General features: G+C 44.7%; 1 protein-coding gene across 4 annotated transcripts in view; it reads right to left on the minus strand.

The window, feature by feature from the left end:
- The window catches only part of LOC131591598 (transcription factor 20-like), a 130442-nt gene that overhangs the window by 107427 nt on the left and 420 nt on the right, over positions 1-22595 (minus strand). For all 4 annotated transcript variants that reach the window (XM_058862444.1, XM_058862443.1, XM_058862442.1 and 1 more), the window contains exon 2: positions 11320-11427. The gene's annotated coding sequence lies outside the window, so the exon portion shown is untranslated. The remainder of the gene's footprint in view (positions 1-11319; positions 11428-22595) is intronic.

Genomic DNA, 22595 nt, shown 5'->3' on the forward strand with positions numbered 1-22595 from the left:
ATGGGATTGCCATCTTCCAGAGAGGACTCCAGGTTTTAATAGGGTCGTATCTGAAAGAGCCCCACCTAATAAGCTGCATGGAAGTCAATTTATTGACCTCAGCACGTGAAGCTGTGGTTGCAGGGTGTGTAGGTAATTCATACCTGATGCTCAAGGCCATCCCCTCTGGCTAAAAATGGGAGAAGGTGATTTCTTAAATTTAATTTAATTTAGTAATCCAGTGCTTTATTCAGGAATGCAAGGAAAGAGCCTTGTTAAAACAGGATTTTTATTTTGACAATGTCACTTTAACAACAAATAGCTGGCTGCTCAGTTCCCTTAGCAGGAGACAGCAGGTGCTCAGCTGGCTGATTTAGCAGCAGCCACAACTGCCACCACGAGCTGCTGGGTGCAGTTCACAGGCTGCAATTCCCAATTCCCCTGAAGCAGATTCCCAAGGAGGGGGAAGGGCTAAGGAAACTAGAGGAAAGGCAAGGGGGTGAGCTTGGGGTGAAGTGTTACTGAATTACTGAATAATTCTCACTGCCACTTCCCTGGGACATCCTCACTGGGCTGAGGGGCACCTACGTCAGCTGCCTTCCCCCAGCTTTGTGTGCTCACCTTCCCAAGTAAGGGAATTAAACTCCTTTCATCCCTCCTTCCCCCTCAGGAAATAACATGTCCACTTTTTACATGCATGCAAGATCAGCAAGATACTCTGTGATCTTCTGAGACCTTCCCCACTGGCCTCATTTCATGGCAGACAGTGTCCCCAGTAAACAACTAGAAAGCAGGAAGACCATGTCGTACAGCCTTGCGCCTACAGAAAATCAGGGCTATGGAAATGCATCTTAGAAGAGGGTACATGTCTCTGTTCAGAAGACAGGTGTCTGCTAGGGAGGGCAGAAGCCCTTAACATTATGGTACAGCTAGAGGCCTGTGGCAGAGATAGGTAGAGATGACTTCACAATAATCTTTAAAATTAAAAATAAAGATGTGCATGTGACTTTGTGATTTGGTTTTTGTTGCGGTTTGGCAATTGTATTTTTTTAAAACATACAGCATAAAAATGTCAAGACAAAAATTCTGGCCATTTCCTTTACCTCACCCATCTTGCCCATCTAGCAATGAAAGGTTTTTCTAGACTGAAAGACTATGAGAATCAGTGGGCCAAGAAAATTGTATCTCCTGAAGAGTGAGAAACTGAAAGCTGTGTTGTGAAAAGGGAATGGGATTTTACTCAGCTCTCAACAAATTCTGGATGGTCTTCACTTGATTTTGCTACTGTCTATACCAAGACTTGTATTTATTGAATTATTTTAAGCTGCAGAAAGGCAAAATTCTCTTACCTACAATTAAAGTATTAGAGCTCACAGAAACACCCATTATACTTCAGCAACAGTTCTCTAAGGCCTCAAAAAAATTAAAACACACAGCACACATTACTCTTTATTGCAGCCTTAGATGTATCAGGCTTCATGACAGTACCATTTTTTAAATCCACTGTGATGGGGTGAATAGGGGAGATAAACTGGTACAAGCCTAGTTTACAACAAACATTCCCTTTGGGTCATCTGTAAAACTAATCTAGCCAAACACTAGAAAGCACACTCAAGGAGAGAAACAAAATCCTTCCATTTTTTTTATAAGCATATTATCAGTGGAAGAGGTTTGAGTAAAAATAATAATATATGAATGTATTAGCTGACTTTTATTATTGGCTACTCAAGCAAAGTAGGACTTCAACAACCCAGAATTTACAGGGCTGGGAGCCTGGTGGATCCCTGGTTTTTATTTTGTGCCAATTCGCATTCACTCATGCTCCTGGGTAAGTGATGATGCCGTCAGCAACTTCAGCCCAGCCAGCTCCAGTCCAGCCACTGGAAAAGTGGGTTAAGAAAGCAGTGGACAGTCATCAAAAACTAGGTCTTGCCCACAGAGGGGCACACAGGAGAGGCAAGCTGAAGCACTTTAAGTGGGTGGGTAAAATGACATAAAAAACCCGAATGGACAGATTTATACAGAATGCAAATGTATCCCTGATTTGCCTGGTTCACTACTAAACCTATTTTTACTACATCAACTGAAAGTTAATTTCAATCTAAATAAGGGTATGGTCAGATCAGCCAAGCAATTGGGTCAGGGCAGACTAACAAGTTGTTGTCCTTTTAGACAGATATCACTAACTCACCATATGTGCTTCCAGTCTTCTGTAACACAAAGAAACTTACAGTATCCTCAGAGAAATCTCCCACAAACTGTTTTTATGAGACTTAAAAATCAGAGGGGCCAGTTTGGCTGGGAGTCAGCAATCTGGTACATTGGCAGGGGCAGACTACAAAGGATATCCCAAGAGTTGCCAGTCTAGCACTATTTTTTGGCTCCAAAACTAAATAGACATCAAATTCTTAATTTTCCCTCAAAAATACAGCTTCAACCCTGTAGGGATGCTGCCTCAGGAACACCCAGAGAAGTTGCCACTAAGAAGAGACATATCTGCTGTGGGACATTTTCCAGCCACTCAGAAACAAGAAGCCAGCCGAGGGCTGTTGCCAATTCACACACGCTACTCCAGGACCGGGCAGTGACTCAAGAAAATTACTTCCTGACATCCTCCCAGCAGTGACCCCAGCCATGCACCTGCCTCAAGAGATGCTAGTATGCCTTTATGGCTTTGACAAGAGATGCCACACATTCATCGGCTTCCTTACTTGGAGGAGGGCTCACCAAGGCACCTGGGTTCAACACTGGCTGGACAGATCTCCTGTAAGTGGACATTGAGAGATGAGCTTGTCACTGAATACAGGGGAAACACAGAGCTGGCACAGTAGCTGTTTCTTGAGGAACAACACGTTAATAACAGCAGGGGAAACCCTAGTTTGGTGTCTACCTGATTTTCAGTCCTTCCTGCCCTAGGGTTACATCAGCTGTGACTGGCATTTTTTAAGAATGAGAACACAAGGGCAGAGAGATATCACTGCTCCCCCAACCCTGCTGCACCAGGAGTCAGCTGGGTGTGGACTCAACCCATTGTACCTGACGATACCAGAACCCTTCCAGCCAATCTGCCGACGTGTCACAAGTGCCATTCTCTCCTGGCAGCTCCATCTAATCAGCACACACCAAGTGCCAGGGCTCCTCACTGTTTGCTCTCTCCCCCTCTCACCAGGGCTACGCAGCATTAATGTTTCACCGGCAGCTCTCGCTCTCCTCACAGCCCCATCAAGCACAACTCTGCTCTGACCTACTGCCCCAGGCACCTGGCTCCTGACCCCCAGAACCCACAGCAGCCCCAGCCTGGCTGCCCCTCAATCCCGGCAGTGCTCTGCATGCCTTTGGAACAGGAAAGCAGTAAAGCAGTAAAACCCCTCATCGCCCCGGGCAGCCGGCTCAGACCACCAGCCTCATCCTGCCTGCAGCTTAACTGGAATATTAAGGCTGGAAGGGGAAAATGCCCAGCACCAGTCCTGCATCCCTGCCAGCCCCCTCCCTTCCCCAGCTTGCCACCACAGCGTAAACCCTTTTGTTTCTCAAAAATGTTTCTCTGCAGAAATACAGCAATTATTTCAGAAAAATCTCTCCCCTCACCACTGGTAGAAATACCATAGTCTGAGACAGTAGCTCTCTTGATGATTGCAGACAGTGGAATATTCCAGAAAAAAAGGAAGATTTGGGGAGGGGGAGGGGAGAAGGTATCTGGGATCCAATCTTTCTCTCTCTGCCAATCCCTTCCATCTCTAGGAGATTTTCATTTTTATCAACAGGATTTCTGTGAAATTTTCACTCAATCCTCCCTCTCTCCCATTTCAACTCCCAGCTAAGCTCAAGGGTGCACAAGAATAACGTGCTGCCACCCTTTTCTCTCAGGCTGGACAAATAAGTCCTCAGCTAGCCACATGGAAGCCATTAAAAATATATTAACATACCCAGCAGGGTCTGTCACTTTTTCTTTTCCTCCTCCCCCCCCCTCCCCTTCTTAAACACAGAGAAGGAAGAAATCTTGCCACAGTAACAAGAGGTTTTCATCAAGTCTCATTACCTCAAGCACAGCCGTGCACCACAGCCCCCACAGAGAACAGCCTTCGGTTCCCGCTGTCATTAAAGGAACGAAGATCTTAAACAAAAATTAGACCCTGGACAGCATGAAGTTGGGAGCACATCAACGGATCAGGCAGGGAAGGGTACGAGAAAGCCAAGGGGAAGAGCAGGAGCAGAGCCACCAGACAGGACTCCACTCAAGCAGCTCAGGAGGGATGGAGCAGGTTAAATGTGTCCCACAGAGAAGGGCGGAGGGAAGTATTTTCAACGTTTTGAGCCAGCATCAAGGTATGCTGTATTTCCCACACTTAGTGACACAGCAACATCCTGGAACATTAATAAGGCTCAGGGTGAAACCAGACCAGCAATCATGATAAAAAAGCGCAGAGCTTTGTCTCAGTCTGTGATGTTCCATGAAAGGATGATTTTGCACGCTTCGACACGCGTCGATTTTTACTCCAGGGGGTCCTCATCCCTTCCAAACAGTATCGTGTCCCATGCATCCTGGAGTGGCTGCACAGCACATCTTAACCTGCAGCAGCTGCTCTAAGCCTGAAGCAGGTGGCTGCTGGTGTTTAATAGCTCAAGAGGAGGGTCTGAAGGGTGGAGGCAGCAACTCCACATTTAAACAAGGGATTTCTATTACCAGGGGGTTGTTAGTCAAAGGGCTATCAAGTCAAAGTGCTCTTAAACTGTAGTTTTTCAAGTATTTCTTTGAGCAAATCTCTGGGTTAAGCAGCTTTCCTCTTCACCTTGGCTAGTTTAATCCAGATCAATTCCCTGATCCAGTTCAATGTGCAGCAGCACGTTCAGCTGCACTGGCACAGCTGAACAAGTAGCTCAGAAGCAGCAGCAGGAACTGCTGAAAACAACCCTCATAAAACGACACCCTCGGATTCAACAGGCATGACACCTAGTCCCAGGGGAGCAAGACACTGCATGCAAACCCCATGAAAACAAAGGGAAGAAGGATACTTCGTACACGATTAACAGGGAAGCGATGAGCTGAGTCAAAGAGGACACAAACTAACCAAAATTCTGCTGACTGTGTGGCCGTGTTTTATGCACCTCTAGACAAGACAGAAATTCTATTTCTCCCATGGGAATGGAGAAAAGCAAAAAGCTCTCCCTTTTGAAGTGGGCAGTACAGTCAGGAAAGGAAGAGCTTGCAGAAGAACCAACAATGGCAAAGCACCAATGAAAGGTGGATAAAGACCTCTGAGGATCACGGAGGATAGGAATCCACAGCTGGTGAGGAGTAAGAACTGTGTGGGAATACCAGAGAAATAACTCACTGTCAGAGCAGTGAGGAGCAGAAGGGAGCCAGGATGTGAACTGCAGGACACAGAGGCAGGATGAGGACATAGAGGGTCCACGCTGGGCACAGAGGAAGGGATCAGCAGACACGGTAAGAAAGCTACTTCACATCTCTGGTGTCACAACCATTCTGGTTTAACAGGTCTTTGTCCAAACAGTTCATACACCCCCTAGTTCTGGAGTAATTACATCCATTCCTTAAAAAGACATCACATTACAAGGTCTACCAAAATTATAGAAGCAGATAGGAAAGTACTTGGCTGTACTAGAAATCGACTAGAAAACTGTCAATTTCACAATGATACCATGTAAGTCAAAGATACATTTGCCTCTGCAGCACTGAAATGTGCCCTACTCGATTCGCCTTGGAAAGGGAATGCAAGAAAGTGAGGAGGGGTTCAGCAACAAAAAGACAGCTGAAAAGTATGGAATGTTTTCATGAAATCCACATGTGCAAAACAACAGCCATGTGCTGCGGAGGAAAGTCTTCTAGTGCCTCTATGCTATAGCGCATACCAGGGCTGTGACACTGGGTGCATGCTGTTCTCCCCACGAAACCTGTCTGTCTGCTCACAGCCAGCCACCACAACCTGGCCTAACTGCCACCAGCCTTGGAAGAGTCACTCCTTGAGGAGCTAGCAAGGCAGACTCCTCATCCACACCTGCCAAATTGGATACACTGCATATAGAGTCTACATTGCTGAGCCTCATGGTTGGTATTTCCACAGCCTCACAGACGAACAGCTTGGCTGGGTTGCTCTTCCTTGCTGCTTCAACATAGACAGCACAAACTCTGTCATGTAAAAGAAATCAAAAGCCCTGATTTAAACGGATTGCAGGAATATACTGGAGTCTTACGCACACTTTTGAATTTGACAGCAACACAATTAGGTCATGGGATAGCTGTACTGTAACAGATTCCTTGGACTTGGCTCTATCCAAGGTAGAGACACACATGAATGCTGCTTCAGTGTGTATTTCCTTACTTGCCAGCAGTAAGGATTCTTGAAAACGGACTCAGATAATGAGTCCGTCTCGGATCACAAGTCAGGCCCTTGATGAGGGCTCCCAGATCTCAACTTCTGCAACAGCCTCCAACAGCAGCACTAAGGACAGTGGAGTCTGAGCCAAGGTACAGCTGCTTACAGCTGAAACAGGCCTACAATGAATGCCAGAGGAGAAGGAGGAGCAGGCTCTAGCAGCATGCGCAAGGAAGGCACTGGTATTGATGCAGGCTAAGGTCATCCCAGGGACCAGCAGTCTGACAGCCATGATGAAAGCCCAATCAAGAAATGTTTCCTGACAGAAAAGTCTATTAGGCTTTGGAACAGGCTCCCATGGGAAGTGGAAGAATCCTCATCCCACTCCTCTGTAAGGAGTGATGGGACAGGCAGTAGGGAATCAAGCCCTAAGACTGGTGAGATTGCCTGATAGGAACAGTCTCATAAGATGCCTCAGGAGTAACACAAACTTAATAAATTTCCTCTGCCCCTCCTGCAAAACATCTCCTCCCAGTTCTGCCGACACTGCTGCTTGCAAGACAGCACCATGGACTAAATCACTAAATCATGGACAAAGTAGCCTGGGTCATTTCATGTGTTTGGAGGAATGGGGCTTCTAACCCACAGCAGGTAACCAATGTATGTTACAGCACAGTCCTGCCAATGGCTGCACCCCCAAAATCAATGGGATGATGGTGGCACAGGACAGGAATGAGAGGTGAGGAAATAAGAATTGCTTAGGCTACGCTACAGGCATCTTAATATTAACTCCGTGTGCGTAAAATAATGCAAATAAAGTCAGTGGAGGATGCAACGAGGATGGGGGGTGTTTACTAAACTATGATTAAGTATGGTGAGACTTGTGTAATAGGATATGGCCTAACATATACGGAGACTATCTTAATTTACAGCGGACAATATCCCTGTTAATATATACAGTATCAAGTAAGTTTCTAGCATACTGGACTGGAACTAACTTAAGTTTGAGGTCTGAAAGACTGTCTCAGTTGATACTTTATTTAACTTTTAATTGCACCCTTTACATATTTCCTATTTTTTTATTGCAAAAAGATCAGCTTGGTTTTGAACCATGCAGATCTATAGGAAGGCTTACTTCACCATATTTAAAGCTAGCAGATGCCTATCTCCTATATGGTTTGGGGTTTTGTTGTCATTGTTACTATGGTTTTTGAGGGTTGTTTTTTTGGTTTTTTTTTGTTTGGGGATGTGGGGAAAAGAGGTGTTAAGGGTTCAAAAATTAATGTTTCACAAAGTTCAAAATTAATGTCTCAACTTGTAACTCACTTCCCCTCTCCCACAACCCTGGTTGCAGAAGCTACCCATGGCTGACACCACTCACGAAGCTCCATACGGTTCTGCTTCTCAGTTTTTCTCAGCCTAACAAACTTTGGCACTGTTCAGATTTTCCTGGTCCTGAGGAAACAGGAGAGATTCCAGCAATTCCAGTTTCTCCTTCCTTTGCTTTTACAAAGCTCCCATGGTGCCATCTGTGAAAAACCTATTATAATGGCAAAGTATAAAGGCAAACTTGTCTGAACACCATTGATAGTGCAGAGTTTCTCATACTGCATTCAATATTGGTAACAATTACTTACATTGCAGTAGAGTTGAAGGACTTCAGTAACATCAGGGTACCTCAAGCTCAGCACAACTTACACATAACAGCAACAAATGTCTGTGCCTGACTAACAGGCTAGTAACGTTTTTTTAAGGTAGAAAGGCTTCAAAACAGATCGTCATTTTAAAGCACCCATGAGTTGACAACAGTTTGTACAATTATCACAAACCACTCAAAAAAAGCTTCCAGTACACCTGGGAAAGTGACCATGTACACAGTAAGTACCCTGTATGCACCATAACTCAGCGAGTGCTTTTTGCAGCTCCCTTCTACACTCAGTCATGAAGGATATAGATCATTACAGCCTCCAGCTATAGAGCTTTAGCTCAGAGAGTAGCAGCTCACACTTTTAGCTCTGGAGATCCCCAGTTCAATCTGCTGCATGTCAGCCAAGAGGGCAGCTGTCATATAATTATAGCCACAACTTTGCATGTGAAAAAGTAGGGAGAGCGAACAGAGATCTTATTATAGAATTCTAGTTGCAACCTGCTGAACAGCTTCCTATTTAAAGTAACTTCTTGTAAAGAGGAGGGAGAGGGGGCCAAAAAAAAAAAAAATAAAGGAGAAAGAGGAAAGAGAATCTTCCAACTCAGCTTCCCAATTGCCTCTGTTTTGCAGAACAAACCAGTGCTGCTTTGCAGTCTTTTGTTACAAATGCTTATGTACACTAGATGAAGCACCCAAGTGCAGAGCCAGGAGTAAGGCTTCTGGTTTATCAGTCAAAAAAAGAGAAAAAGGGAAAAAAAAATTCTCATTGCTGCAACTGATGCAGCTGAAGTCCAACAAGGCATCATAGTTTCTTCCTGAACTATAACCATCCTGCAGCAGCCAACCCACGTTGTTATGCAATTTAAGTATTAAAATTTAAGATTAAGAAATCTTAAGTCATTTACATCCTGTTTTCTTCAAGCTGTACATACAAGCTCTTAGAAAGATTTGACAGAACAGAGAATCCAGGAAATGAGTATGTTTTAAATACAAAGGTACAAAGCATAGTGAAAAATTCACTCCCAAAAGTTCTTTTAGTGAGTGCAACATAAAACAAGACCAAGTTTCTTCTTATCCATTCATCTTTCTGCAGATCCTTCTGCACAGAGTCATTTTTGAGCCAAACCTTCTTCCAAGCCAAGACAGTCAAAAACTAAATTTGAAACAATGTAATCCAGTTTTAAAAAAACATCCGTTTTCCCCAAAAAACAATTCTAGAAATCTATTTCAAGCTTAAGATACAGATTTCTTGCAGAACATTTTCTCCTTGACAGTTCCATCCATCCATGACCCAGCAGTACAAAACCTGTGGGTCTCCCACTGCCTGAGGTGAATCAACCACTTTTTGGACCATGAGTAACAAATGGGAGCTAACTCTCCAACTCCCTGCAAACTATTTACCTCCTTCCTAAATACCACTTAAGTAGACCAATCTGACTCAAACTGTTCAGTACCTGCCTGCAAGAACACAGGCTTGCTGAAACACCTCAACTAGTTCATGCATTATACAACACTGGCCCTCCAAAGCTCCCTGAAACATGCTGCCATGCTTCCAACAAGATTTGAAGAACTATCTGATCTCCAGCCAAGCTGGAAGGTGTTCAGGTAATTGCTAATGCCAAGCACAAACCTGCAACAGTAAACTCCAGAACAGAATTCAGCAACACTTTGTATTTAAACCAGTTGAGTTCTTTGGTGACATCCTCTCATCAGCCTTGTTTCTGAAGACCCATATTCATTTGGCTCAGTCTTCTGCTTCTCACTTCAAGCAAGACCTACTCAGGAAACGCACAAACTAGCTGACCATCTCCCTCCGTTTAGAAGGGAGCAAGGGAGAGAATCAAGGACATGAAGCCCAGTTTTGAAGAAAGTTACACACAACCTCACCAACACAGATGCATTTGGGGTTGATTATAGACATGCAGCAAAACCCTGGCTGGGCTCATCCCACAGGAGAAACCCATAAAAAATTCACCTTCCACTCACCTCCTGCAACCAAGGAAAGCTCACAAACTTATCAGCCACACTTGTCCAACAAAAACAGTACAACCCTATGCAGAGATGACTGAAATGAAACACCATTATGCTATTTTTCTGGTATTACTTCTGTGAATTCAGCACTGCTAAAAGGTTCCAGATAGATATGCTCTGAAGACCCAAATCCTCTGCCTACCTTGACAACACATGCAGAGGGAACAGCATCAAAACTTATACATACTTTTCTCATCTCTCTTCCAGCCTGCCAAGGCTGAAATGACTGACAAAGGTCCAAAATGAGGTACACACATAAATTATTAACATTGCACTCGTAGTCTCACTGTTGCTGTAACAGTCTAAAGACTTAACAGAGGCAGGCTCTGCAGGGAAATACTACTTTATTTCAAAATCATTCATTCAGGAAACTTACAGAGGAGAAAAGAATCACTCTGCAGCACACTCTGTCAAACCCCTAGCTGTAAGACCCTTCATTTTTAAAGCAAAAGCAATTTTAACAAGAACAGGAAATTGATGTGAAGCATAAGAAGCTTCAGATTCCAAGTGAGCAAAACTGGAACAGCATTACTTCCGGACACAAATCCCAACACACAGATCTTCTCATGCCTGACCTGGAAAGTCCATCCCACTTCTGAGAGCCAGGTAAGTGTTCTGTTTCTTCAGCCTCTCTGCTGGAACAGCTAAGTGGCATACCAGCAAGAAGATAATGGGGAGCCATACTCTACCAGTTGGAAGGGAGCCAAAAAGCCACTTCAGTTTGCTTCTTGGATTGCAACCTGCGCTTTACACCCATGCAAAGCCTCAGATTCAGATTCCCACCACGCTTTTACTTCATTCCAGGTCTCATGCAGTACCTGCTGCCACAGTAGCCACATGACCACAGGCAGTACACAGAGAAACGCAGCTTCCTCCTGAGATATTTGCCTCCTCTCCGCTGTTGCAAGGGGAACAGTTATGCAGGGGTATTTAGTCTGGTTTACATTAATTTCAAGAACTAGGACAAATGACCTGAACTTTGACATTTCTGAAAAAAAGTTAAATTATTTTCATCTTTCTTAGTAATCAGAATAGATTTACTTTTCATTTAAAACATGAAATTTCCCTCCCAAAATATCTGAAGTTGTTACTGAAATGTTTTCTTTACCAAAGCCTGCAAAGCCTCAACATTATTAATAACATTTTGAATATAAAGAGGCACAACCTTGCTCCATCCCAACAAAAAAAAAGCAGTCAAGTTTTCACACAATGAAGCAATTAATTTTTAAACTAGTACTTTCTATTAAAAGTTCTCACATTTAAAAACCCAAAAAGGTTTCCAGGAACTCTAGACACTGATGGGGACAAAGGAAAAACAGACCCTACCCCCAGCTGGATGGCATTCCTCTCTTTGGCAATGTGGTAACATTTGATTGACGCATCTGATCCATTCCAAAACTTCAGACGTTGTTCTAATCATCAATGGGTAGAATCCTATTAATTTTCAGGGAAAAAGAAAAAAAAGAAAAACAGAAAAACAAAGTAGAATATGGATACAGGACACAGAGCACCTAACGTTTGTCTAGCAGATCCAGCTGATTTAGCTAGATCCACAATAAACAACAAATTGAAGACTGAGTTGATGACAGAAACTCACATTTACCAGCATAAGTCCCTTTTTCCCTTCCACCCTCTTTCTCAGCTCAACCCAATGACTCAACACAACCTGGAACATTAGTCCCATACCAAAGGAAATGAAATAGGAAGAGGGAAAGGAGTGGGAAGAGATAAACCAGGGTAAATAGGGATAGCATGAAAAGCCCATTGGCATGCAACCAAGAGCCTGCACAGGCCCTTGCTACAGCACAAAATAGGAGATTAAGCACGTATGAGGAGACAGCGGGAAAACAGATGTGAGAAGAAGGCCCCAGTGTCCCTGGGCCCAGGGGGTAGGAAATGGCAGCAGAGCACACACAATGAGCTCAGCCTTGAGCCACAGCACCAGGTGATCCACTGGCTTGGTGTTTGCCATCATAAGCATTTTCAGTATATAAATACTGATATTGTGGGGTATGAGCAGTGTCATGTGAACCTTCCACATCAACTAAGGCTTCCTAGTCTGCCCATAAATTTATCTGGCTACCAGTCAAACCCAGATCCACCAATACTACTAAGCACTTTTGCTCTGAAAGAAGCTTCCACTTACAGTCCTCCAACAAACGCTGCTGTTTCATTTCAGTGCTGATGAGAACCGCACACCCTAAGGACCCACAAACATAAGAGGCAGCACAATTCTAAAGGAATTTACCCATTCCAGAAGCAGCCAGAAGGTGAGCATCTGACCCTTCCAGTTGGCCAGCTGACACATCAGACCAGCCCACATCCCATTCAATCAGACCTGGAGTCTGGTACCTTCCCACTAGAAGTTCAGACACCCCACTGTTCCTCGGTTGTTCCTTATATCCGATCTGTGTTCCCGAGTCTCAGGAGGGTTACCAGCACTGAAGTGCTGGGTGAGAAAAAGTAGGAAAGGTAAGAGCAAGCAAAGGGAAGGAAGCAGCAAACTCAAGATGGGATTTCACAGTAGGAAAACTGGTTGCTAGAGTGTAGAGCAGAACCTGGGGGGAACATGAGGCGACTGGTCACAGAAAAGAGGCAGGCAAAGGCTTGATACTACAGAGAACTACAGGAAAGGCCTGTAGCCCCGGGCTGATAAATCAGATATTGCTGCCAAAGTCTCACACTAGCCCCTAAAGTCTCTAGCACTGACTGGGGGGCTCAGCAACAAGCAGGATCTGCCACAAGTACATCCATCCAACAGCTTCAGGTAGTCGCTTAAGGTATCTCAGGTCCAGACCATTAAGTGCCCTGATGGTAAGGACACAGACCTTGAATTCCACATGACAGGTCACGTGGAACTCACACAATGAGAAGGATACGCTGCTTTGCCCAGCCTTGACAAGGACCACACAGCTGCAGCTCGTGCCTCCCTTAGGCTCCTCAGAGCCAGCGGCTGCATTCCCAGCCAGCCTGCCTTTGTAACCAACCCCCCGCCCGCCAGGAGGGCCTGAACCCTGCACCATCAGCAGCGAAAGCACAAACCTCCACCTCATGCTCTAAATAATTAAACTCTGTGGGAGCATCAACAGACTCATAAAACTCTTACACAGACCAAGGCAGTCATTAATGGGGGTCAAAGATGAGCGCTCTATTTTTTTTAAGAGTGCTTTGATGCGTGGGGAGAGTGGTGAGAGGAGATCTTCATTACCCTTCTCTGGTACCTGATGAATTTTTCCTTTCCTAGCTATCAACACCTCCTACTACCACCCGAACGCCACAGCGCTGGTAATCATCCGGGCAGCCTGAGACAACTGGAAGGTGTGTTTGGATGACATCTGTGCCAGCTGGTCACCTGCAAGCAGGGAAGCAAGGGGCCACGCCGAGCAAAGCCAGGCTCTATCAGAGACTCAGCCGGTGCTTATTACGAGGTTTGGGTTTCCCCAGGGCCAGTGCAATGCTTAAAGTCATGCAAACCACAACCTCACACACCGTCTCCCCTACAGCGAGGCACGGAGCAGAGCACAAGGCAGTAAAATATGTCAGGATTATTAGCTTGGGCTCAGAGCCAGAGCTGGGAGCTGCCACAAGGGTAGGGAGGCTGCCTGCAGCCCTGCAGGCCAGCAGGAAGGAAGTGGAAGTCCCCTGACAGGCAAGGAAAGGCAGCATTCATGAAAGGCAAGCCACAGCTGAGAAAAGGTCACAGAAACACTAGTCTGACCCACCCCTTCTAGCCTTAAAATACATATATATATACACATATACATGTGAGCTTCTGTGCTTTGTTCAGACGTTTTAAAGAGAGGTCTGCTCTTCCCATTCTATCTACATTCCTCTGATCCATACCAGCTTTGGAAACGTTTTTTTAGACTTTCCATCAGTGAAAGCTTTGTCTGGAAAGAAGGGAAAGCAGGCAGCTTTGGGGAAAGGATCACAACACAGAAACACCCCAAGCAGTGGGCAGGGGAGTTGGATGCTCTAACAGCAGCTCCAATTCCAGCTTGCACCAGCTTAGCCTCTGCCTGCTTTCTCTGCTGCATTTGCTTTGTGTGGAAGAGAGGCCCCAGACTGGAAGTGGCTCCGGGATCTCTGCTACTGTTCAAAAAAAGTGACTGCTGTAGCAAGGCCAGCTTCTATTTATTAATGATAAGTAAAACTGATAGATGCCCCTTTTTTCAGGTCACTAGAAACCTTCTCCCAACAAACCCCAATACCTAGACATTCGGAGGGAACTTAGGACATTTACACACAACATCAGCACTCATCTTTTTCATCATGGCAAAAGCAGCAGCTGCTACTTCCCTTATTCTTGGAAATAAGGGGGAAAATAGCTAGGACCCTTGAGCTTTGGCACCTCTTCCCTCTCACCCTTTGGCTACCAGAGCTCCCGTTACTATTCAGGACAGAAGTGCTCCACAGGGCACACATTCCAGGGGGCTGAGCCATCCCACGTGGCCAGGCTCAAAATGGCAGACAGCAATGAATAGGATAATTAGAAAGTACAACAGCAACCACAACATAAAAACAAGCAGCTTCTATTACAAGGAACAGTTCTATGGCATGGTTAGATCCATCACCCCATATGCCAGGTTGTGGTGGTGCCTCAGGAGCCTGCTGCTATTATCTGTTTGCAATCACATTTCAGGCTGTCTTTCTGCTTAATGCTCAAAAAGCAAAGCTAATCAGATTCGCTCCCTCTTTCTACTTAATGTCTCCAGTTCCCAAGCATGCTCTGTACTGCTTCAATTGATGTTCAAGTAACACTAGCCAGGAGCATGCAGTGCAGAATAAAATAAAATTGAATTATCTATTAATTTTAGTCCTTCTTTGCACCTATTTTGTCTAAAATTTCTTCTACATTTGGTCCTTGCAAACAAAAGTCAGGAAATTCCCATTTCCCCCTCTACACCACACCCGTCTCCCATATGAGTTCCCTTCTTCAAACTGCTCCTCCAGTGGTATCTGGGCAATTAATTATAGCACAGACCTCTCAGGCTTCCCTCTTACTCTCTGGAATAGCTTTTTAAAATATTTGCTAGATTAGGATGTCTTCTGCTGGCACTGTAATAGCCCCTCTTTGTTAATCTATCTGAAACGACCATCGCATGCTCTCCTACTCCCTTCTCCCTCCAGTACTATTTCATTACTACAGTCCTACACGGGAACTCCAACGTGCTCTCAGCATTTCAGGTCTGAGGACAAACAGGAGCCCAAAACGGCTGCTTTTTTTACTGCATTCATTCACACTCCAAAGGGCAGCTGCAGCATTGCTGGAGTCAGCTACAACACTTGAATCTTTACTAGAGCAACATCACAAGAGCAGATAAGATGCCCCCAGACAGGGCGGGTTGCATGAAATTTCAGCAAAATGATCGAGGAAGAGACCAGCTTACAGGAACACCCACCATCATGAGGAGAAGAGTCACCCATTATAAGCACAGTAAAAAGATTTGCCAGAAGAACAACAATAACAAAACAAAACCAAAACAAAACCCAAAAAAATCAGCAAGTATTTACATGAGAAGAGAAAGAGATGTAGGTGGAAGACAAATCTGCCAGGATATATATATCTCTATCCAGGAGGAGTGAAAAAAAGGGAGACTGCAGAGATGAAACCCCAGACAGCCCATCAGCCCATGCATCTCTACACATTCCCCAGCTAATATGCACTACATCAATCAGAACAATGGCAGCTCCAGAGAAGACCCCGATTATCCAAGCTCCTTCACTAACATCTTCCCCAGAGGCTGCATGCATGTGCAAAGGAATGGAAAAAACCCATACCTCTCAACGAGATTACTTCCAGCATTTTCTGCATTGCTCCCACTCTTACAAATGTGTCTTTTAAAAATATATTGCAGCTGGCTTATAAATGTGTCAGTTTAAAAAAACCCCAAACATAGCCTTGAAAACAAAGACACTTTGTACTCATCATATTCAGTGCCATCATTATTTAATATCAATGCACTGATTCTTTCTTTTATTCACTCCATCCTTGTGAGAATTTACATCCCACTGTAAGAGCTACCCAGTGTATAATCTTACCATGCAACGCAACACAACCCTACAATAACCTTTCTTCCCCCATGTCTTCTGCTACCAATGAGAAGAATTTAGGTTTAAATGCTTCAAAAACCCAACCCAACTACAGTGCAGCATGAAACAAATCTCTTAACTCTCAAAGCCGGAGCAAATTCCCTCATCCCTCCTATGACTTTCCTTATTTGAAAATGGCTGCACAAACGTTTCTAATTTGTGCACCACACCAATTGCAACCTGTCCCTCCCGCCAAGTATAGCTGCAGGGTCAGTCCACACGTGCACAGGCTCACTGCATCCTGCTGCCTCTGGCACACTGCTCTTCACTGACATCATCTCCACCTTCATGCTGTAGAAAATTCACCAGACAGGCACTGCTTCTGCTCCTTTGGCCATAAGGCAATTGCTGTAGGCCAACAGATGCCCCCAGCTCATCTCCAAATGTACGCTCCAATCTGCACTGTGCCCCTGCTAAACTGATGCTTGGGCATGTGTCTCACTGGGGACACGTCCTCCCTGCAGCCAGCACAGGCTAATGCAGATACAACCAAAACATCAGTGGCAAAGCCAAGGCAGAAACACCAGCCCTGCCAGCCAGCAGAAGTGAAGTTTGCCTTGGCCAGCTCCCATGGAGCCTGAGCTTCATCTCACCCCGGGCTTCATCACATCCCTGGAGCAAGATGGCACCATTCTATAATACTATAGCAATGTCCTGCAAGGCCTTCCCAATTTCTGCTAGTGTCTGAAAATTAACTAGACAGTAGCACTTGGAACAACTGCAAGCCACAGTTCGGAGGAGAGACTTCCTCCTGGTGCCGTGGTACCCAGCTCTAGACCTGGCTCATCATGGCATGCAGAAAATTCTCCAGATTTTTCCTCTCCTTGTCATTTACTCCAGACCACCTGGTCCCACCAGCTCCAGGGTCTCGGTCCAGTCACCATCACCAGGTTTGGGGAAGCTCTTTTACAAACCTGGCCTACAGCTATCCCACCAGGCAGTTTCCTTTTGCCCTCTCATAAAGAATGATTACAGTTACTATTTTTTGAGCTTCTTAATAATAATACATGAGCCTAATAATAACAACAATAATAATAATTCTTAAGCTCACAGCAATGGGGTCTCATGAACTACAGTATGCCTCCATTTGTAGAGGCAGTGAAACTCAACCTCTCCCCATTTTTTCCCCCGTTTTGAAAATACTGCTTGGGAATGAAGCTGGCATCTGGAGGCACATGAGTATATCTGAAGGACAGAAGAGGTGCAGGGGGGAAGGGAGGGATCTGAAAAGGAAAGCTGAAGGCGAGGCTTCACATTACAACTGAACCAGGCTAATAGGTCACTGCTGCCAAAAAACGGGGCCCCATTTTCACCTTTCTTTCATTCCTTACCTTTCACTGCTGGCAAAACAAATCTCGCCCCTCCTTAGTGGCAGCTTTGATAGGAGCCTGAACCTGGTGAACAGGTTCAGCTCTCTGTCCCAGGAGAAAAAAATTCACTTTCTTATGGTTTTGGACAGGTCAGCTTTCCAAAAGCTGAACAAGCTGTATCCACAAGGCAAGGAACATGGCCACAGAGGCAGGAGCAAGGCATGATCACCCCTCTTAGGAGGAGCAAGTGGTTAGACTGGGTCAGCCACAGCAAGAAAATCCATCCTAACCTACATGGAATTGCAGTTTCATTCAACAAGGATACTGTACAGCACAAAACAAGCAGCCTAGCTGAAAAGTCTGCAATAGAGGTGTTTGCTAATAATCTTAAAACAGGTAGTTTTACCTATTATTAAGGTGTCCATACCAGTAGCATTTATGAAGGCAGTCACGCAGATAAAAAACAACACTAAAACTGAGCAGACCCAAACCAGACAGAAATACAAGAGGTACTGCAGAATTTCCAATAATAATCTCCCCTATTTCTAAACTGAACTCTGTTATTATCAAACAAGATGGCTGCCTTCATCACTCTATTAAAGAAATGTCTGTTTTCATTACAAACTTAACAGTTAGTTTCAGGGTGCATTTTTCTTTTCCCATTAGCTTCTACATCATCATATGAACAAAAATTATGCTTTTCTTTTATTAAAAAAAAAACAAGCCCATATTAACTCCACTGTCTTTATTTCTCTCCACCTCCTCCTCTGCTCAATTACTAGAAGCAATTTGCAGACAATAAATGTAACTTCACAGCTGCCTGTATGAAGTATTCCCTTCATTTTATAGATGAGGTTACAGGCTATAGAGAAATTAATATCAGCAAGGTCTACTTCAAAGCTGGATAAGCAAGAGGAACAGATGCACTCTTAAAGAATACAGATCATGACTGTACTCTAGTAAAACCAGTAATAAAGGATTAAGAATGTTGCCAGTTGGATATAAATTCTTTGAATGTATCTGCTTAAACAGAGTAACAAACAAAAGCTTGCTTTGAGGTTTTGCTTGGGTTTATTCTGTTATTATTAGGAATAACATTATGAGATTTCAGATACACCGCTCACAGACCAAACATGCTCACTTTTACTAGTAAACACAGCTTAACTGCTTACCTCACCGACTCAAAGAGGATCTCTTCCCAGTTGGTGCATGCGGCCAGAAACTCTGTATATAATTTTAATCGATACAGATAAGCAAGACAGGAAAGAGTCCCCATGTTTTCTGACATACCCTCATGGGCTTTGGCAGGGTTAGGAGAAGCAAGAACCTGTGCCTGTTGTTATAGTTGCCAGTCGTGACTGTGAAAAAGCACTGGGAGTAGCAACACTAAAGGGGAAAAAAAAAATCCAAAGGTGTAGTTTTGTGCAGGCACTCTTCTGATGATAACTGCTCCTTAAGGCTTAATAAAAATGCACAGCCAACTTGTCTTCTTCCACACATTATCAGAGCTCAGAAATAGCACCTGAGTCTAGTTATACAACTCAGCAGGCACAGCTTCTCCTAGGAAGCAACCACCACTGGCATGCAGGTACTCCAAAGGCTGAGTCATCTCAACAGGCCCTTCAAGGGAAAATAATCCTATTAAGAATTGGTGTGTTGGCATTGAAGGCAAAAAGGAGTGTTAATTTTGGCAGTTAATTACACAGCTTCCACTCCATCCATTTTCTACCAAACCTAACACCTATAGGTTAGTAAATTCACCACGCTCCTCCATCCAACCCCAAGGTCCTTTCTTGACCCTAATCCCCTCTTCAGCCAGCAACTACCTGTCATTGCCCATGTTTCCTTATCCCTGACTAACACAAACTAGTATTTGTACAATCACAGAGCTTGAAAAACCAATTTAGGACTTAGACCTTCATTTCTAGCCTGCATACAAATTCACCTGAGGACAGGCTACAACACTCCCCCCCTCTCCTAAACTCTTCCAAGGGGTGGACTGAGAAAGAAACCAGTGGCTTAGGTCGAGAATTTTACTGTTGAGACTGCTAGATCTGTTGTGGAGACTGATCCACGGATATTTTTCTAATATAAGAAACATATAAAATGCCTAGAATTTGATATCTGCTTTTTAATTAAATTGAAATAAGTAAATCATAGCCTGTTGCCATGGAGAATGAACAGACACAGCCTCTTGACTCCAGGGCAGGATCAAGCAGAAGAGGCAGACAAGGCTGTGAAATTAAAAACACCTATTTTAAAGCAAATGGTCTTGATAATTAGCAAAAAACGTGGCATAGGGAAATAATATAACCATATGGCAGGAAGTGGTTTTCAAGGTGAACTACAAAGCTGTTTTAAATAAATGAATAAACTGCTGGAGCTGCTGGGTCACCCACAGAATCATATATGCAGGATTAAACGTGATTTGAAAAATACACTGAATAATAGCAATTAGCTCTTTCACTTTTCCTACCTACAGCCTGCATCTGTGTCTGTTCTTATTTTTAAGGGCTTGTTTCAAGCAACTAATGCTTGCACCTATTTGAAGTTACCAGAGGGCCATCGAATTCAGATATTTTCAAAGGCCTTGCAGTTTATCCTGAAGCTAGAACCAAGCTTATAGGACATAAAACCTTTTATTTATTATTCAGTATCACCACACAATCCTGGTCAGGTCATCAGACGTTAATAATCATTCCTCAATCTGTGCATCCTTGATATGACTTCCATGACAAAGTGACTTTGGAGGGAATTTGCCCTCCACAGACCATGTGCCCGATCCTGTGCTACACCTCTGAAGAAGCACAGCTCAGAGAGAGTCAAAAGGTAACCCTGGTTTATCAGTGGGAGGCTGATAGCACATCCACACTTGGCTGGTGGACAAGAGCCTTGCATGCTCCCTTCCCAGTTTGTCTGGAGCACAGGACATCAAAATATTCCACCCCTTTTAAGATACTTTTGGTCTGGTAATATTTAAAAGGGCTGCAGCAAGGAAACTCCCTCATCACCTTTCTGAGCCCAGCCAGGGCAAATCTGAGCAAGACTGTCTAACAATTTCCAGTGAGCGTGTGGCCAAAGTGCATCAAATTCATAACAGCTTAAAATACTTGAAATAAACTGTACCTGATGACTCAGTTTCAAAAATGTGCTGTACATTCTTTTAAAGGGAAGGGACAGATGAACTTTCACTTCAAACCTCCCATCCACTCCAGAGAAAAAACCAACTTTTTCTCCTATTCCATGAAGACACAAGTTGTCAGCCACAATCATTTGGTCTTCCACAGCAGTTAATGACCCACATGAAACAAACTCTCAGGGTCTCAGATCAGACCCTTGTAACACAGCTAGTTGGTTACATTAAAAACTAGTCACATTCTCAGCCCACAGCAGCACAACTTGAGCTGGCTATTGACAAGTTACCTTCTGTTTTCCACCATGACCAAGAAACTCCTGTAAAGTGAGGAGAGTTGGACAGAAATCTTGAGAAAAGAAGGAGTTGTGGAAAAATGCACAATTAAAATTAGTATTCTCTGTTTTCACAGTTTTGCCCAGCTTTGGAACATTTGCTGCTGTAGCTGAAGTCACACTGCTTAAGATGTTCGGCTTCCATTAAAAATAAACTCCAAGTCTGCATGAAGATAGGCATAAACTTGCAAATGTGGCTCACCCTGAAGGACACCAATTCCTTAAAAATGCTGGGGTGTGGGCAGCAGATGTAGGGTAATTCATAGTTTTTGAACAGCCAAGGCCAACAGCAGTATCTGCCCAACTTCTTCGCTCATGCACCCCATTTCTTTCCAAACCCTGCAGCGAGAGGAGCTGTGAAACACCTCAGGACACATCAACTGCACTGAAAGGTTCTACACACCCTCGGCTTCCTCACTGCCCAGCACCTTCCCTGGCATGCCAAAAGTTTCCTACTGCTTGAACCATAGTCCTGCAATACCACTCAAACACAAATGGCTTTGCCAGAAACTGCTTCTGCCCTCACAGCCACCTGGCACATAGAGGGCTGCAGGTAGCTTGTTTCTCCTCACCTCGTAGTTCTATTTTGTTTAATTTTGACTTGAAGAGATTTAAGACTATTATAAAGGCTGACCAAGCATCTCCCTTTGAAAGGGAACTGCATTTTCCTCTCCATCCACACAAGCCAAGATAACCACGCAGAGGAAGACTTCTGCCCAGGGACACTCCCAGTTCGACAGAGCCAGAGTTTAGGGGCACCTCCATTAAAACTCAAGCCAGTGGCCACCTGGCATATGAAGGAAGATGCTAACCATGCCCAGGAAAGATTATTTTCATATCACAGTATACTGGGTCACAAGCCAAAAATAAGATTTAAAAAAACCGATAACATAAAAATACCCACAAAACAACAACAACAAAAACACACACAACAACAACAACCAAAAAAAAAAAAACCCCACTTAAAGAACAACCAAAACCAAACAAAAAACCCCCACACTATCCCTCACACTGCTCCTTTCAGCAGCATCACACTGAACCATCCACACAATAGAGGGGTCAAGCACCCTGCCCAGGCTGTCCACAGCTGCTCATTCCCATCACCCGTGCCACCCTGCCAGCTCCCTGCAATCCCCTCCCGCACCCCCAGCAAACATCCCCAGGACCGCCTTCACCCACCCACAAACTTCGCCCGACATCTATGCTCCCGGGACCCCTGCAAGCCCCACAACCCGGCTAGAAGGCTTCCCAAACAAGCAGAGGTTTCAGCCGCCAGCCTTGCTGGGGTATTTTTCCCCCGGCGGTGTGGCTGCCCGGGCTCCCAGCGGGAATTTCCAGCCCTAAACCTCGGCGGCTCGAGGAGCGTGTGGCACACGTGCGCTCCCGCCGCTGTCAACAACTTCCAGCCACCGTCCCAATGGGCAAGTCCCGGGGGGCAGGGGGCTGCCTACCAGCCCGGCAGTAATCTGGCTTGGGAAAGGACGCTCGTAAGCAGGACAATGCTTTAACAAAAATAAAGATCACCTTAATATTATCCTTAACAGCCAGAAAGGTCACGACGTGGAGGTCCATAAGGGGGGAGGGGAGGGAGATAGGTAAGAGATGGGTTAGGGGAGGGGAAAGAGGGGGGTGGCAACGCACAAGCCCCCACAGTTTTAACTGTTTGACTGCCTAAAAAAATGAAATAACATGAAGGAACCGGAGACTAACGAGACGGACAGACCTCCACGC

This window comes from Poecile atricapillus, chromosome W (assembly GCF_030490865.1).
Source record: "Poecile atricapillus isolate bPoeAtr1 chromosome W, bPoeAtr1.hap1, whole genome shotgun sequence".
NCBI lineage: Eukaryota > Metazoa > Chordata > Aves > Passeriformes > Paridae > Poecile > Poecile atricapillus.